This window comes from Peromyscus leucopus, chromosome 4 (genome assembly GCF_004664715.2).
Source record: "Peromyscus leucopus breed LL Stock chromosome 4, UCI_PerLeu_2.1, whole genome shotgun sequence".
In the NCBI taxonomy this organism is placed as follows: Eukaryota; Metazoa; Chordata; class Mammalia; order Rodentia; family Cricetidae; genus Peromyscus; species Peromyscus leucopus.
In genome coordinates this window covers 12,485,656-12,502,525 of record NC_051066.1, presented here as the reverse complement: position 1 = coordinate 12,502,525, position 16,870 = coordinate 12,485,656, and the positions used below count along the sequence as shown (strand labels likewise).

At 52.1% G+C, this 16,870-nt stretch overlaps 1 long non-coding RNA gene across 1 annotated transcript; it reads left to right on the top strand.

The window, feature by feature from the left end:
* Positions 1-5,627: 5,627 nt before the first annotated feature.
* LOC119087747 lies at positions 5,628-7,037 on the top strand. The gene is made up of 2 exons (XR_005091223.1): positions 5,628-5,747; positions 6,636-7,037. It is a non-coding gene; the product is annotated as an uncharacterized LOC119087747 (long non-coding RNA).
* The last annotated feature ends 9,833 nt before the right edge of the window (positions 7,038-16,870 follow it).

Here is a 16,870-nt window from a genome sequence, read left to right as displayed (position 1 = left end):
CCAACATCACCTCCTCTAGTTGTTTTTTCTTTTTCCCTCCTCCTCCTCCTCCTCCTCCTCCTCCTCCTCCTCCTCCTCCTCCTCCTCCTCCTCCTCCTTCTTTTCTCCCCCACCCCTCTCTCTTTGTTTTGGCAGTCTCCTTTATCTCAGGTTGGGCTCAAAGTCACTACATTGTCCAGATCAAGCATGGGCGATCATCACTCCTGCCTACCGGTGCTGGCTGGTTTTATGTCAACTTGTCACAAGCTAGAGTCATCAGAGAGGAGGGGGCCTCAGTTGAGAAAATGCTTCCAAAAGATCGGGCTGTAGACAAGTTTGTAGGGTGTTTTCTTAATTAGTGTTGATGGAGGAGGACCCAGCCCATGTTGGGTGGTGCCATCCCTGGGCTGATGGTCCTGGCTTCTATAAGAAGGCAGAGTGAGCAAGCCATGAGAAACAAGCCAAGAAACAGCACCCCTCCATGGCCTCTGCATCAGCTCCTGCCTCCAGGTTCCTGTCCTGTTTGAGTTTCTGCCCTGACTTCCTTCAATGACAAACAGTGATGTGGAAGTGAAAGCCAAATAAACCCTTTCTTCCCCAAGTTGCTTTTGGTCATGGTGTTTCATCAGAGCAATAGTCACCCTAACTAGGACATTCACCCTCCTAAGTGCTGGGACTGAAGGCCATACTTGTTTTTTGGTAAATTTATTTATTTAAATCTAGTGTGTGTGTGTGTGTGTGTGTGTGTGTGTGTGTGTGTGTGTGTGTCTGTGTCTGTGTCTCTGTGTGTGTGTGTCTGTCTGTCTGTCTGTCTCTGTGTGTGTCTGTGTGTCTGTGCATCTGGGTTTTTCTTGCATGCATACCAGTGCACTATCTGCATGCCTGGTGCCCAGAAAAGGAGCTCAAATTTCCCAAGTCTGGAGTTACAGATGGTTGTCAGCCACCATGTGGGATCCTCTGGAAGAGCAGCCAGTGCTCTTAACCACTGAACAACTTTCTAGCCTTTGGGTAAACTTTAAAGTTCTCTCGTTGATAGCACCCCCTCTAGTCAGTTCTTATCTCCTCTTCAGGACACTGGCCTTTGACTCTTGGAGATGGCCATCAGTGGCGCTCAGTGACAGACACTCTGATCCTTCTGTGAACAGGCCTCCCCCAACAAATCCTGATTATGGGCTGCTAACATGGTAGCCACTCCAGCTGTAAGGATAAGGGTCTGAGAAAACGCTGAAGGAAGACCCCGGACTCAAATAGTATGCAAAAGCGAAGAGCATTTACTCTGCAGAAACAGCCAGCGTATGCCAAGTCAGCCACTTGTACAACCTGATGATGAGCCCGAGAGCAGTGTACAGGCTCCTTTTAAACACAGCTAGGGGAATTTCAGGGCCGGTTAGGTCAGCTCAGCCATAATTGGTCAAGCAAGCAGCAGTTACATTAATGTACTTTCAATTGACTGAGGTTTTATCTTTGGACATACTTGGATAAGTTTTAAGGGGGGGTTCAGGAACTGTCCTTGAGACATTGTGGGGCTGACTCAGACCTTGTTCGTGCTCTTCCTCTTCCCTGAATATAATTTGTTGGTAAATGGCCCTTTGTTGGGAGAGACACCTGTTTGTCCCTCATAGAACTGAAACCTAAATTCAGTTGTAAAGGTGGGAAAGTTTAAACCCTTCATAAGCAGACTGAAGGGCTTGAATGTGTTTCTCTGGCCTGGACTCTGAGTAGTACGTTACCTCCAGATCAGTAAATTCCTCTGTTATGGGCTTTTAACTGGTACTCACCCTGCAATACCCCAATGCTGGTCATTAAAATCATCCCTGGATTTGATCTCCTGAGATCTCCTGTGATGGCTTTGTTTCCTAGGTCACTCAGCCTATAGATAAATCTGTGGAATTAGATATGATTACTCTTGAAGACCCCAGTTCTCTGGAAAGTTTGAAACAGGTTCTGTCTACTGTAATATTGTACCGATCTTATTTGCCTCTGAATCTGTGTCATTCAGTGCCACTTTATGCCATGTTCAGAGCTGATCTAACCTCAGGTGGTCCTATGAGAACCTAAGTCCATCCATATGGGTCCCCTGATCTTCCTCCAAGGCCTGAAGTTCAGCGGCACTGAAGACCTAGACCCTTCACCCTGTTTCAGCCTGAAGTAGCCAGATCAACTCACTAGGTGATTTTAGTGTCTACCTCTTGAGGGGGGCTGTTAGGCAGCTGTTAAAAGTCAGGCATTAGCAGCCTTGGTCATTGAGGCTTGGACTCTACCTCCTGTTACCCTGGCAACACACTGATTTTTTTTTTTTTAAGGATGGAGAAGTATCTTGATTGTGCTCCTTAAGAGTGAAGATGCTGTGTGAAAGGGAGGTGGGCTGAGGAAGCAGGGTTTTGTTTCCCACTATGGAGAACTATTTCCTTCTTGTCAAGCAGGGCTGGTCTATAGATTTATTTATTATTACATGTATTCAGTTTGTGTGTACAAGCATGTATGGTGACAGTGAGTAGAGGGTAGATGACAACTTGTGGGAGTCAGTTCTTTTCTTTCACTATGTGGGTCCTGGGGATTGAACTCAAGTTATAAGGCTTGGCAGCAGGTGTCTTAACCTACTGAGTCATCTTACTGTCCTTAGATTTTCCCCCCTCCCTTCCTCCCTCTCTTCCTCCCTCCATCCTTTCCTTTCCTCTCAATCTACTTGGTTACATGGTTTAGTTAGTTAGTTTGTTTGTTTTTTGGTCAAAAGAATGGGATCTAGGAAGGAAGGAAGGAGAGAGAAAGAAAAGGAAAGAAAGGAAGGAAGGAAGGAAGGAGAGAGAAAGAAAAGGAAAGAAAGAAAGAGAGAGAGAAAGAAGGAAAGAAAGAAAGACAAAGGAATGGGCTCTGATCTGTCTCTTGCGGAGAAATAATGTTCTAAACCTCATAAAAAAATATAAGATTGGGTCAGGTGTGGTGGCACATGCCTTTAATTTCAGCATTTAGGAGGCAGAAGCAGGCAGATTTCTTGAGTTTGAGGCTAGCCTGATCTACAGGGAGTTTTTAGGCTAGCCAGGGCTACATAGTAAGACCCTGTCTCAAAACAAACCAAACTAATCCTCCAAGATGCCAACTTTATTAAGGTGTAATTTATAGACATCAAAAAGAGCTCACGTTCAGTTCTAACTCAAGAGTTTTGACAACTTGGAGAAACTTCCAGCCACGACACGCATTACTACTGCCTTAGAAGGTCCTTTTGGGTGGCTGTACCCTCTCCCCACCAGCCCTCCCCTAGACTGTGTGCTGTGATTCAGATTAGGCAATCTTCATAGACTTGCAACTGTCCAGTACCCGACAGCCCGGTCTTCTTGTGGGTGGGGTGGGGGAAGGTGAAAGGGCACACTTCTGTGTTGTGGTTTTGAGGTTTGTCGCGTTTGCTCGTGGCATAGTGGTGGTGCCTTTAGGTGGACAGGTGTTTCTGGTTTGGGACAAACAAGAAGCTGATAAGCTGTCGAGGGGTCCCAGTCTGCCTGCCTCTCCTGAGTAATGAAGCCTGGTCTGCTAATGGTCTTCTGTTGTGAGCATCTGTGTGGCTTCAACACTTCATTCTTTTAAACATTTTTTTTATTGATTCTTTGGGAACTTCACCTCATGAACCCCAATCCTGATCATTTCCCAGTCCCTCCGTACCTGTCCTTCACCCCTGTATCATCTCCCATAAAATAACATTTAAAAAATATTAATTTACAACAAAACAAAACAAACAAAAAAACCACTTCTCTCCTCTGTCCTACCTCTCCAACACCTCTGCATTCATCTTAGTGGCCTTGGGAGCTACAGTGTGTCTGGAAACACAGACCCTGGGTGGGGTAGGACCATGGACTCAGCCCAGGCCCGGACATCACCAGGGTTCTGGGTGGCGATCTTTTGCCCAATCAATTTTACTTGCAAATGTTCATCGCAATGAGTTGTTGGTCTGGTTCAAGGTCTCTGGCTTCTGGTACACTGCCAATACTGGATCCTCACCAAAACTCTTCTCAGAAATCCTGCCACTGGCCTGAGTCTTGGAGATCCTGCGGCTGTGGTTCTGCAGGACCCGTCCCTTCACACACACTCTGGCAGGTCATGGAAAGGGTAGATGCTGGGGTGGGCCAACTCAAAGCCCTGGATGTGGGTTTGGGTGGTAGCTGATTTGGTCAGTCCAGGCTGTTGGGACACTCCCCTCAGGCAAGGGGCAGAGCAGCTCTTCTATACCCATGCCATCAGGGCGGGATCTCCCACACCTGTGGTGAGGGGTGGGGTCAGATCTCCCATGAGGGGCAGGACCAGTCTTCTACTGCAGCAAGTGCTGGCATTTCAACATGTTCCTATGTTCCTATGGCCCCCTGTGGTAACACAGACCCTAGCTGCAGCAGGATCACGGACCCAGACATAGCCCTTGGCTACAGCTCAGGCCTGGATGTCACCATGGGCCCAGGTGGCAGTGCAGGCCACTCAGATCTGTGTGATACCAGGTGTAGCATGACCTTCAGATACCAACATGGCCCCAGGTGGCAGCCCAGACCCCAGACATCAACTCAGACCCTGGCTGCTGGAGGGCCATGGACCCAGATGCAGCCCTTGGCTTCAGCTAGGGCCGGGATGACACCATGGCCCGGGGTGGGGGGGGGCAGCACAGGTCACTCAGATCAGTATGGCACAGCTGCAGCGTGACGTTTGGATGCCAACGTGGCCTCAGGTGGTGGGCCAGACCCTGGGCATCTGCACAGCCTTAAATGGTAACAAGAGCAACAGACACCAATGCAGACCCTCAGCTGCAGCCTGGGCCCAGATGTCACCATGGCCCCGGGTGGCAGCTCAGGCCACTCAGATCAGCATGGCCCCTGTAGTGGCACACAGCCCTCGGACAACAATAAACCAAAGGTGGTGGCCCAGACCCGGGCATCCGTGTGGCCTTTCATGGCAACATGGGCCACGGATGTCAACACAGACCTTGGGTGGGGTAGGACCATGGACTCAGCCCAGGCCCGGACATCACCAGGGTCCCAGGTGGCAAGCAGGCCACCCACCTCAGCCTGTTCCTCACCACCTTAGCTTCTTCAGTTCTGCCTCTCTCCGCAGCACACGAGAACCTGTCCTCTTCTCTTTCTCTACCATTTCTCCACCACGTATTTGCTCATCACAGTGGCGCCTCCTCTCCTGGCACCACAGGGTGCCTGCCCTGCCCGGCAGGCCTGTGAATCCAACACTTCCCTTTTTTAAGTTAACAATTTGAGGAACGTCTATCTTGAAGGTTATTGACCTCTACAAGGATCTTTAGGGCTGTCCCAAGCCTCCTGCTGTGGCCTTGCTGCAGTCTCTTGCCTGGGTCTGACTCAGCCAGGTGTCTGGGGGAACCTAGGTTAGGTGTGAAGGTCTCCTTCCCTCTGCTTGCCTTGCACAGTGCTGGGCACCACAGCATCTGGAAACCCCTGGCTGACTTGAACCCATCATCTCCTTCCTTTCCTATGCCTGCGCTCCCCAATGCAGGACTCTGGGTTACAGGCAGTGGAGGAAGGCTAGCGTGGGAGGGGTCCCAGCTCTGTCGGAGACACTGGCTTTTCCTCCCTGCGGACACACCCACAAGGCATAGAGCTCACTTGACTGGGCCTCTCAGTTTTCTTGTAGCCCAGCTCCATCTAGCTCCTCCCCACAGATGCTCCTCCCAGGTGCGTTCTGCTGAGCAAAGGCTTCCACTGGATCCATTCAGAGGAGGCTGTAGAGGGGTGAGCTCTCCCGGGATATGAGACCCTTATGGCTGGAAGGTGAGTGCTCTGGGAGCTTGCAGTACTGGAAGGTAGATACCACACAGGGCTCATGTGGGTGGAGAGAAGAGCCTGGAAATCTAGCTTGAAATAGATCCCAAGCCGGCGGTGGTGGCGCAAGCACACTTTTAATCCCAGCACTCGGGAGGCAGAGCCAGGTGGATCTCTGTGAGTTCGAGGCCAGCCTGGGCTACAGAGTGGGTATCAGGAAAGGCGCAAAGCTACACAGAGAAACCCTGTCTCAAAAAACCAAACCAAAACTAAACAAAAAAGAAATAGATCCCAAAATGGAAACACCTCCTCTTCCTGCCTCCCGCACTGGCCACCCCAGGGCACTAGATCTCAACAGTCTTGCCATGTGAGGCTCTACCTTGCCCAGAGGAGGGCCTCTTCCAGTTGCCCAAAAGCTACTTGCCATAATCCAAGTCTCTGGTGGCCACAGATGCCTTTGTAGACTCTTGGAGCTTCTTGCTTCTCATCTATAAGGTGGGTGTAAACCTGGAAGCCTTACCTGTGTGTGGAGGTGTAGCTGCCTCCCAGGCTTCACCAAGGTCCTTCCAGACCAGACTGACAACCTCTAAGTGCCTGGGGAACTGGCAGAGTGGCATTCCGGGACTCTGACGCTGGGGCTAAGGTCTCCAGCACCTCCAGGGGAGGTAAAGAGATAAGGACTGAAGCCGTGAAGCCGTGGGGGGTGGGGGGAGGAGATTCACTTGACGCTTGCTCTCCCAGGGGCTGTTAACAGTCTCCTTACAAAGGAGAGAACAGGTACAGCATCACCGCCCAGGGCCATGGTGGGGTACCAGAGGGAAAGTGGTAAGTGGGCAAGCAGCGGGCGTCTACCTAGATGAAGTCCAACCCCTCACCCTAACTCCTTCCCACACACAGATGGGCCGCCCAGGACCCCCAGAGGAGAAGGTCTCCGACACCCAGCTGTCCGGGGCTCCTGGTGGCCCTGGAGATGCGCTTGGTGACGACATCGATGGTACAGAGGATTCAGACTTGGTGCCCTCTGTCACCCTGGCCACGGCCCTCATCCTACTGTTCCTCCTAGTGTCAATCTGGCTGGCTTGGCCACTCTGCCAAGCCTCCTACTAAGCGGATTCCTGAGTGGAGGGCAGCAGGACCGTTGGGCTTCTAGGCCCACTCTGGGTCAACGACTCTCAATGCTGTGGGAAAGGGTGGCAGCTCATGCTCACCCGGTCCACTTCCCTTGATGCCTGGCTTTACTCATGTCTCTCATCTTTATGAAGCCGTGCTGCGGGCTTCAGATAAAGCTGAACAACTTCAGTCACTTGTGTCAATGAGTGGGGATACTTGTGTGGTCAGCTCCTCCATTCTGGGGCCTCAGTTTCTCCAGTCTTCAAGGTAGGGTGGCAGTGCCTGCTTCTGGGTATTTTGAGGAAGATGCCCAGTGGGAGGGCCTCCTGTGGTCATCTTTGCGATATATACTCCTCCATTACGCCAGCCTCTGCTTCTACAGCACTCAAGCAGAAGATTCATAGGCATAGGTGATACCTCCAAAAGATGTACTGGTCTTAGCTGCCACCTGGTGGTAAAAGATAGGATTGCACCTGCATAGAGGTTCCCTTGGGGTGTTCCAGAAATGGGCAGTTTTCTTTTTCTTTTACTGTTCTTTCTTCCTTCCTTCCTTCCTTCCTTCCTTCCTTCCTTCCTTCCTTCCTTCCTTCCTTCCTCCCTCCCTCCCTCCCTCCTCCCTCCCTCTCTCTTTCCTTCTTTCTCTCTCTCCCTTCCTTCCTTCCTCCTCCTCCCTCCCTCCCTCCCTCCCTCCCTCCCTCCCTCCCTCCCTCTCTCTCTCTCTTTCTTTCTTTCTTTCTTTCTTCTTTCTCTCTCTCTCCCTCCCCCTCCCTTCCTCCTCCTCCCTCCCTCCCTCTCTCTCTCTCTCTCTCTCCTTCCTTCCCTCCTTCCTTCTTCCTTTCTTTCTTTCTGAGGTGTAAAATTTTGAGATTTTTGTACGAGCACAGATCCCATTACCTGGTGAGAATTGCTTTGACGTTTGCTACTGATGTCTGTTCCCCATCTCTGTCTCCGTGACGGTTCTAAAAGCCACTCGAGGCTTTTCTAGAGAGGGGGCAAGTCTATCTTGAGGTATGTGTGGCGGAGATAGCTGGTGGCTTCCTTTTCAAGACACTGTGCCTTCCTGCCTTAGGCAGCCTGACTTCAGGGACCTTCCTCTCGGGACTGATGGGCAGTTCTGGTTTCTGAACCGCTCTTTGCCCATGTCAGGGTTCCAGCGTAGGGTGCTGCTCCTTCCTGGGAACATAAAGCACGTGGCTGTGTGACCCACTGGGGGCAAACTCCTGGTCCATCATGACATCAGTCTTAGTCCAACATTTGGACCACGTCTGTCAGGGCAAGGTGAGAAGTGGACAGGGGCTTTAGGAGAGTTTTGGAAGAGTGGAGATGTAGTCCTTGAAGCAACGGGGAAAGGCACTTCAGGTGATAGACTGAGGGCAAAGGCTGGGAGCTGGGCGAAGTCTTTTCACTAGCAGGATAAGAGGTGGCGTGCTGAGGAGGGGAGTTCAGGGGAAGGGGGCAGTGGGACTCTCAAGGGGCCACTGTGGGACTGACCTCCACTGTGAAGCTCTGAGTGTGAGAAGTAACAGAGCCTCAAGTGTGGCTCCCAAACCACTGGCCATCTTCTCTCTCACCCCTATCCCTGCTGGAGGAGAGAGGCTACAGCAAGACACTTGGTCCCTCCTGCTCTCTGGGCTGTCACCCTTGTCCCTCGGGTGCAGCTGGTTAGACAGCACTCTGATCCCTTTGGACCTTAGCACAGGCTGTCGCTTTCTGTCAGGTGTGATCCCAGTCCCCTCACCCATCTTGACACCACCCGGCAGGCACAGAGCTAGAACGTCTGCATCTTTTCTCTTGATGGCTGAGATCACTGTTGCGGCACTGTGTCAGCATCATACCGGACGTCGTGAAGACCTCAGGCTCAGGAGAGTTGGGAAGTGGGCAAAACTCCGCCAGGCCTGTCTGCCTGAAGTCTAGGCTCTACCCACAGGCGCAGTGCCAACAAGCTACCTGTGCAGGCCAGGGCATGTGCATGCATTGTTGAGCAGGACTCATGAAAATGTCCTGTGGTTTTCATGTTTCCAGTGGCCAGCTTGCTCCATCTGGCCCCATTCCTGAACTCTTGCATGCCCAGGCCATCACCACAAGTACCTGGGAGAGTGCAGGCCAGGAAGAAATTGCAACTTCAAGGAAAATATTGTTTTGTATAATTCAGTGGCCCATTCTGTAAACATTGTGGTTCTGCCTCAGGGTTTTTCCTGCCTGTCTCCTGCCTCCCGCTCTTCCAGGGAGCACCAGGCAGCCAGATGCCCAAGGTTAGGAAAATATGTACTTTTGGTGGATTGGCTGTTGTAAAGAGTGACAGGATAGGCTTGGGGACTTTACCAGGTGTGTCAGAGAGCCCAGGAGTAGGGCTGATTAGAGTCTTCTTCCAGAGATTTGCAGAGAAACTGAGTGTGTGGATGCACACGTGCATTTCTGTGTGTTTGTGGATATTCATGCATGAGTATGCATGTGTCCATGTGGTGGCAGGAGCAGGGGTGGGTGGAATGGGGTAAAAGGTGGGAGTGAGTGTGGGTGAAGGGCATGTGCAGCTCTCTTCAGGAGCTAGATATGAAGTGAAATTGATATACTGTCTACCAGCCAGGTCAAACAGCTGAACATTTACAGGGAGGGTCCAAGGGGCTCACAGAGGGGCAAGACCAATGCCTCCACGGGGCAGAGGTGGCCTTCTGCTCTTCAGGGGAGTAGCTGGAGGCAGGCTGACACTCAATACTGCTGTCAACGTGCTTTTCCAGTTATGAAGTGGAGGTTGGGTTCTTGGGCAGGGTTGGCTCTAGGCCTTTAATGGAAACATCCTGGGGTTTTTCTATCTGATAGACTAGGACTGTGGACTTGGGATAAAGGACGTGGACACTGTAAGGTGCATGTGGTGTGCTCCAGAGCTGGTAACCTTCCCAGAGGCAGGCAGAGGTGACTCAGGACAGTCTGACTGTGCTACCTGACTGCCTCTCTAGAGGGGCCAGCGGTCACCTGAGAGGAGACAGACAGGGAGGAGGAGGAGGAGGAGGAGGAGGAGGAGGAGGAGGAGGAAGGCAGCCCAAGGAAGGAAGCTGAATCCCTGTAGAGGTGGTGAGCAATGCCAGGTCATCGACCCAAGTGATACCAAGCACCATCTACAGCCCTGGAGCCCCAGGCCGGTCCCCATCTTTTTTCTAGCCTCATCATCCCCTGTAAGACCCATTTATGGTGCTGGAGGATCACAGGGCTGTAGGGAGATAGAGATGGGGTGACAGATGGGGAAGGATAGGGGATCAGCACACAGACTGCAGATGGGCAATTGTACAGAGGCAGGAGCCAGGGGTGAAAGACTATTGTCATCCTTGAAAGGCAGAGACCGGCTTGGGAGTCCTGTCCTGGGAGATCCCTGTTTTATTGTATGACCCCTCCACATTGGACACTCCAGACACCTTTATGGTACTCCAACCCACTCATAGGTCTTAGGCACATCCTGCATAGGGTCAGGAAGAGGGGACAGGAGAAGCCTCTCTGTCACCTCCACTGTCCCATCCATTACTGTACCTGGGACCCCGGGGGCAGCTCCTGTTTGCTCCTGGGGTCCCTGCTAAGTGATCCAGGATTGAGCTCTCACAGTGTGATATTCCTTCTACAATTGTTATGACCAGATCGCAGGGACCCCCAAAAGACCACCATGGAGACTGACTTCCGTATGTAAAAGCAAAGAGCCTTTATTTTCAAGCTTGGAGCTTGGACTCTCTGCCTGACACAGCAGTGAGAGCAGAGCCCTGAGCCTAGGCAGGGTGGGGTTTTTATCATAGCAGAGGTTGGGGTGAGGGGATTTTCCAGGGTTCAGGACCCTGATTGGCTGACACTTGTCTAGGGGTACGGGGAATGTTTGGAATGTCAGGTATTTCTACTTAGATGCAGGCCCCACGGGGTGGGGTCAGCTTATGGCTCTTCCTGGGTCCAGGTGTTGCCTGCCAGAAGCTGTGTCTGGGCCTCTAAGCCTGTCATGGCAGCTGTGTGGTCCAGCTGTTTTGGGCCCTCCCACACATCCTCTGTTTCCTTGTCTGTAAGATGGGACTGGGCAAGCCTGCAGAGTTCCAAAGGGCGCAAAGTCAGCGAACCACGGTCATGCCCACCTGGCACCTGCCCACCTGGCACCTGCCTACCTGGCACCTGCCCACCTGAAGCCTTCCTTCTTGTAGCCTCAGTTGATACCCTCTCCTGGGTGTGGCAACTCTTTGTGGCCACTAAGGAGCAGGGCAGCTGCTTTTTTTTGTCCCTTCCTTCCTTCCTTCCTTCCTTCCTTCCTTCCTTCCTTCCTTCCTTCCTTTCTTTCTTTCTTCCTTCCAGACAGTGTTGTGGCACAGGTGTGTGGGTTCACAAGTGTCCGTTGAATGAAGACTCAGAGGCACCTTAAGAATGAGTTTAGCTTTTCCTGGCTGCAGGGGGATCCAGCCTCTAAGGACTGAAGCACTTTCCCTTCATCCAGGACATTTTCGTTTTTTCTCCATATTTACACTTTAGCCAGTTGATTTCCCTATGTTTAAAACAACCTGAAAGAAGTTCCCAAAAATACAATGTCAAGTGCAAATTTCTCAATTCATCAGGTTTTTCAGGTTTCCTGAACCTAGTTTTGCATAGACTTTGTATCCTTGGGAGACTCTCAGACAAGATTAGCATAGGGCGACAAGAGAAACAAAGGGTGTCTGCTGAACAAAAGATGGGTTAGGGCTAGGTGCTGCTACTCTCTGGAGCCAGGCCAGGTGTAGCCCATTGGGAATGCTGCCACAAGACAGGGTTTCTCGATGTAGCTCTGGCTGTCGTGGAACTCACTCTGTAGACCAAGCTGGCCTCTAACTCAGAGGTCCACTTGCCTCTGCTTCCCGAGTGCTGGGATTAAAGGAGTGTGCCACCACCACCCAGCTGCAGCCTCTCTTCTTGCTCAAGATGACACTACATTTTTTGGATGGCTGGATACTTCCTGGCCGGAAGTGGACCAAGCAACGGCCTCACTGCCCTGCTCTGCCTTTTCCCTGAATATTCAACCTATCTCCTGCTGTCTTTTCCAGCCAATGTCAGGGTCAGGCCAACACCCTCTGGCTCCTTCTTCAGACTGAGGCCAAATGGAACCTCTGGGGCCACAGGTGGCCTGAGATACTTCCTTTGAATTATTTTTGGCTGGAGCTGGCCTATGAATTCCTAGCCAAGAGCAATTACTAAATTTTCATCTTGTTTTGCCGACAATTTAGATTACGCCAAAAAATGTTCTGCCGGGAGGCCTGAGGGCACTTCAGGGGAGCAGAAGTGGGCACTCTAGCTCCCCCTAAAGGGACCTCTCGTGGTTGATAAAATGGAGATGGTCAGGGCAACTGAGGTCTGTTTATTTATAACTGTGCTGTGACCTTTCTGCCTAATCTGCCGGTACACGCTTCCTCTCCTTTGTCCGGTACCAGCAGGGGGCATTGCCTCCCACCTAAAGCCGAGGAACCTGGGGTGGCCAGGGTTTGTCCACGCTCCTGGAAGCCGGTTAGCAGGGAGGCCAGGCTATGCCGCAGGAGCTTTGGGTTGGATTGACCCTACTGCGGGTAAACTAGGTGGGGCCTTGACAACTCCAGAATCCAGACAGGATGTGCCCCAAGCCTTCTTTCTTACCCAGGACCCAGGCAGCTTCCATCCCCACAGCTTCCCCTTTAACCAGCAAACTGAGATGGCAGACGGACATCTCCTTCTAAGTGTCGACACTGCTGGATCCCACTGCCTCCTTACACCTTTTGAAAGCTGCTGGGGGTGGAGGTGGGGGCGAATTCCATGGTCTGAAAGGACAGCACACCCTAGCTGGCTAGTGGTGGGAGGGAGGCTGCCCTAGGGGCTCATATTGTTCCACAGGGACCCACTAGTGAGCATCCTTAACCCCTGGAACCCAGGCTCTGGGAGGCTGGGAACTGATCTGTGACCTGACACACTGGGTGGTGGTAGCCCTGAGGTTGGTACTGGGACACAGTGCTTAGCATCACTGGCTGGCCCCACCAGGCTGGTCCAGGTCCGGGAGAGCCTACGTTGCAGTACACATACTTACTGTTGGGCATTCCTTACATTTGGCCTCATGGGTGCACTCCACACAGGAGCCCCTTCCCACCTCATCTTCTCGCCTCTTTCTGTCTCCTCCGTCCAGTCACAGACCTCACTGTGAGCAGTGTCAGGGGACTAGAGAGCTGGGAATCCTGTCTCCACAGTGAAGCGTAGCCCAGCCTTGCATTTACCAGGCCAGCAGTCTGATACACAGCTGCCTGGCATTCTCCCTTCAGCCACAGTCCTCCAGGGTGCTGTGGGTGGTGCCCGCGTGAACATACTATCCCAGTATCAAAGATGAGCTGGCCACACTAATGCAGCATGTCATGGAGATCCCCCATGGAGACACTGCCCGGGCTTTGTCTGTTTTCTTGAGTCCCCTTCAACTAGATATAGAGTAAGACAAAAATCACAGGCTATCTTGTACTGTCAAGGAAGAGCCTTGCCCATCAAGGAGGCCCTAGTGTACAGGGGCTGGTGAGTTGTATGCTTGAGTATGCAGTGCTGGGGCCTGTACCCCTATGACCACGTGTAATGCAGGGCCCTATAGAAGGAGCCGTGGCCAGCAGGGGGCGCCTCTGTGTTGGGCCTGGAGCTCTGCTGCAGGCTGATCACAGGGCCCACTGAGATATGGTGCTCCCAGGCTGAGCAGTATTGCTGAGCACCCAGGGAGGGACCAGTACCTCCTGCCCCTCTCTTCTCTTCTCTCTAGGTAGCACTATGGGTCCTTCTCCATACTGCCCCTTCCAGGCTCTTGTCCCTCCTGTTTAGAAGTCTAGATGACATACTACATTAAATCCTCCAGGCCCTACGGGCTGGGCTGCGGAATGGCTACATTGGGTGGCCTGCAGCTTAGTGGTGCTCTGGCTTGAAAGTCGATCCCAGCTATACTTGGAATGTGGGGCTCCTGTAAAAGACACCCTCTTTCCCAGATCTAGATGTAGAAAGACCCACACACTTATCTGGGTAGCTGATACTCCAAAACTTGTAGGTTCTCAGATGAAGGCTAGCCCCATATCAAGTAGCCATTTCGAAAAGCAGGAGATACTCCCTTGGATAACTAGGGTCCCCAGCTCCAAGACCCAGTGCTCCATCTAATCTGTATGAAGTGTCACATGCTTCTGTTTGCTCACACTGCTGCTCAGGACTGGCATCTGCAGAATTTCTCCTCCCCCACCCCATCCCCCAAACTGGCTGGCCTGTGCAGACTTGATGACCTGGAACAGGCTCCTGGCCTCTGGGGAGCCCAGCTGCAGCTGACTTGGCCTTCCCCCCAGCGGGAGCTGAAACCCTTGACTCCTCCAGTCTCTGGCCAGCAGCAGCCAGGCCTCCGGGAATGATTCCTGGGGTGTGGTGGCGGCTGGCTGGCCACAGTACAGGGCATGCATCCCTGCAAGACAGGCCCCCTCCTGGGAACTCCTGTCTGCCCATCCTGCTTTGGCTGACCCGGTGGTCTGGGAGGGGACAGATGGGAAGCAAGCACTCATGGGAGATCACACTGCAGGGACACAGGGTGTTTTAGGGACCATGCTGAAACAGGACACCGGTGTGCACCGGGAAGCCTGTGGTGGTCAGAACAAAGTCAGGGCTAAGGTCATTTTCCATTGACCTTGAACACAACACCCAACTTCCCTGCCTTTTAGAAGCCTCCCCTGCAGAACCGGGGTGGCAAGATGGGCCGTCTCAGAAGATAGATGGGCCATTTCCTGCAGTGGATTGGGAACAGCAGTGACCAAAAAGACAGACATCTGAGTCAGCAGGCTGCTGTAATGGTCTTTTGTTTATCGATGTGCCTGAAGTTTTCTACCACACATGGGCGACGGAGCAAGTTTCTGAACTCACCCCGAATCGTCATTGACTGTATTGCTTGTGAGTTGGAAGGGGGTACACCTTGAGACCTGAATGACAAAGCAAGTGAAGCTGCCTGTCCTGTTCAATTTTTGTGAACTTGAAACAAACCTAGACGTGCCCGGGAAGAAGGAACCTCACCTGAAGAATTGCTCCATCAGATCGGCCTGTGGGCATGTCTGTGGAGCATGTTCTTAATTTCTAATAGCTGCAACAAGAAAGGTCACGGAGTGAGCCATGCGGAACAAGCCAGTAAGCAGTATTCTTCTGTGGTCTCCACTTCATTTCATACCTCCAGGTTCCAGCCTTGGCTTCCTTTGATGATGGGCTGTAACCTGTAAGCCAAATAAACCCTTCCCTGCCCCAGGTTGCTCTTGGTCACAGTGTTTGACATAGCAATCGGAACCAATGAGGATTCTGCCTCTAGGAGCCATCCAGGCTTGAGTGGGCCAGCAGAGAGCTGCAGGGAAATTTCCAAGCAGCAATCAGGAGTGGAGAGTGGATGGGTATTTGGGGTGTGCCGGTGGTATGGTGGGGAGGGCAGCTTCCTCAAGCCCTGGTTCATAAGCAGAAGAAGGTTGGGCATTGTGGAACGTGTGGAACAGAATTCGGGGAGAGCTTGACGGCTTTCTTAAATTCCCACAGTGAGACTTCTAGCTACTTCCAGGCTCTCCCTAGCTATCCCCCAGCCACTCTGGGAGAATGCCAGCACCCTGACCCTGCCTCACAGTCAGCCCCAGTTTGGGAAGGCCTCAGAGAAAAGCCTGCACGTTCCTCTGTTTGGGATAGAACTGTCCGCCCACCACAGGCTGGGGGACTGCTTTGTTAAGCTGGGATAGGGCCAGGCAAGCCTGAGGACATGCCGTCCCTTGGCCTGGCTTGCTGGAGAGGGGCCCATGAAGGGAACGGTGTCTGACCCTGTGTTCCAGGCAAGGCTGGAGCAGTGTGCTTGGATACAGCTGTGCCCAGCTGTTCCCTGAATGACAGTGGGAGAAGTCTATGTCTTCCTCAGCAGCTCTGCTGGCCAAGGGGTCCCCCACCACAGGTGCTGGGTCCTTAAGGGGACCCATGACCCCTGAGTCGTAGGACATAGGCGAGGACCTTTTGGCTCGCAGAGTTTGGGGATGGCACGGGGGCTCAGAAGCTGTGTCCACAGCTCTGCATGATGGTGCCCTTCTTTCAGGCCGATGAAGTCAGTCAAAGATCTGCCACTCCCTGTCTCTACCCTCTAAGGTTGCAGCAGAGAAAAGGCACTGTGACCTTCATCCTTGCTGCTCACAGAGAGGAGTCTTCTGGCCAAAGCTTTTCCCTGAGTCTTGCTTGCAGCATCTATCTTCAGAGGCAAGAGGGAAAGTCTTTGAGTGTTCTGCGGACCCCCACAAGCAAGCCACCCCTGGGCTTTGGGTTTCCATGTGTCTGTTTCCCGGGCATCTGGGCTGTGTCTCTGGGGACTTAGTGGAGGGGAACCACCTTGAGACTGAGGCTGGGTAGCTAGTGGGTCCTCCTGAACATTGCTATGTGTTCCAGCAACAGCTCCTTCCCCAAGGAGCCTTCCATTCAACCCTGGGTCCACTCCCACAGTTATGGAAGCACAGAGGAGTGTTACTGCCATATCCAGCTGTACCTCCAGGACCAGGAGCAAGGCTGGCTGGGGGAAGAATAACTTGAATCAATCAGCTCAATAATCATTCATTTGACAACATTAATACTAAAGGCCTGAGTCAGGCTGCCCAATTTCTGATGAACTGATCATTTGCTGGCTTTTAGTGAATTAGACAATGTCCCATGCTTCTGTTTCTTCATCTATAAACTGAGAAAATCCCCTAGTCTTGAGAGTAGTTGCAGAAAACAAATTGTATTTGTGTTTATGCAGTGGATTTATAGAAGAAGAAAACTCAAAATTGAGTGGGTTGGGAGGTAAGCGTGAATATGGAATTGTGTGTGTGGTGTGTGTATGTACAAGTGTGTTATGTGTGTGTGTATGTTCACCATATGCATGCTTGGTGCCTTGGGACATTGGAAGAGGTCATTAGATCCCCTTGGTCTGGAGTTATGGATGGTGGTGAGACATATGGATGGGTACTGGGAACTGATGCAAGTCCTCTGAGAAAGCAAGTGCTCTGAACTGTTGAGCTGTCTCT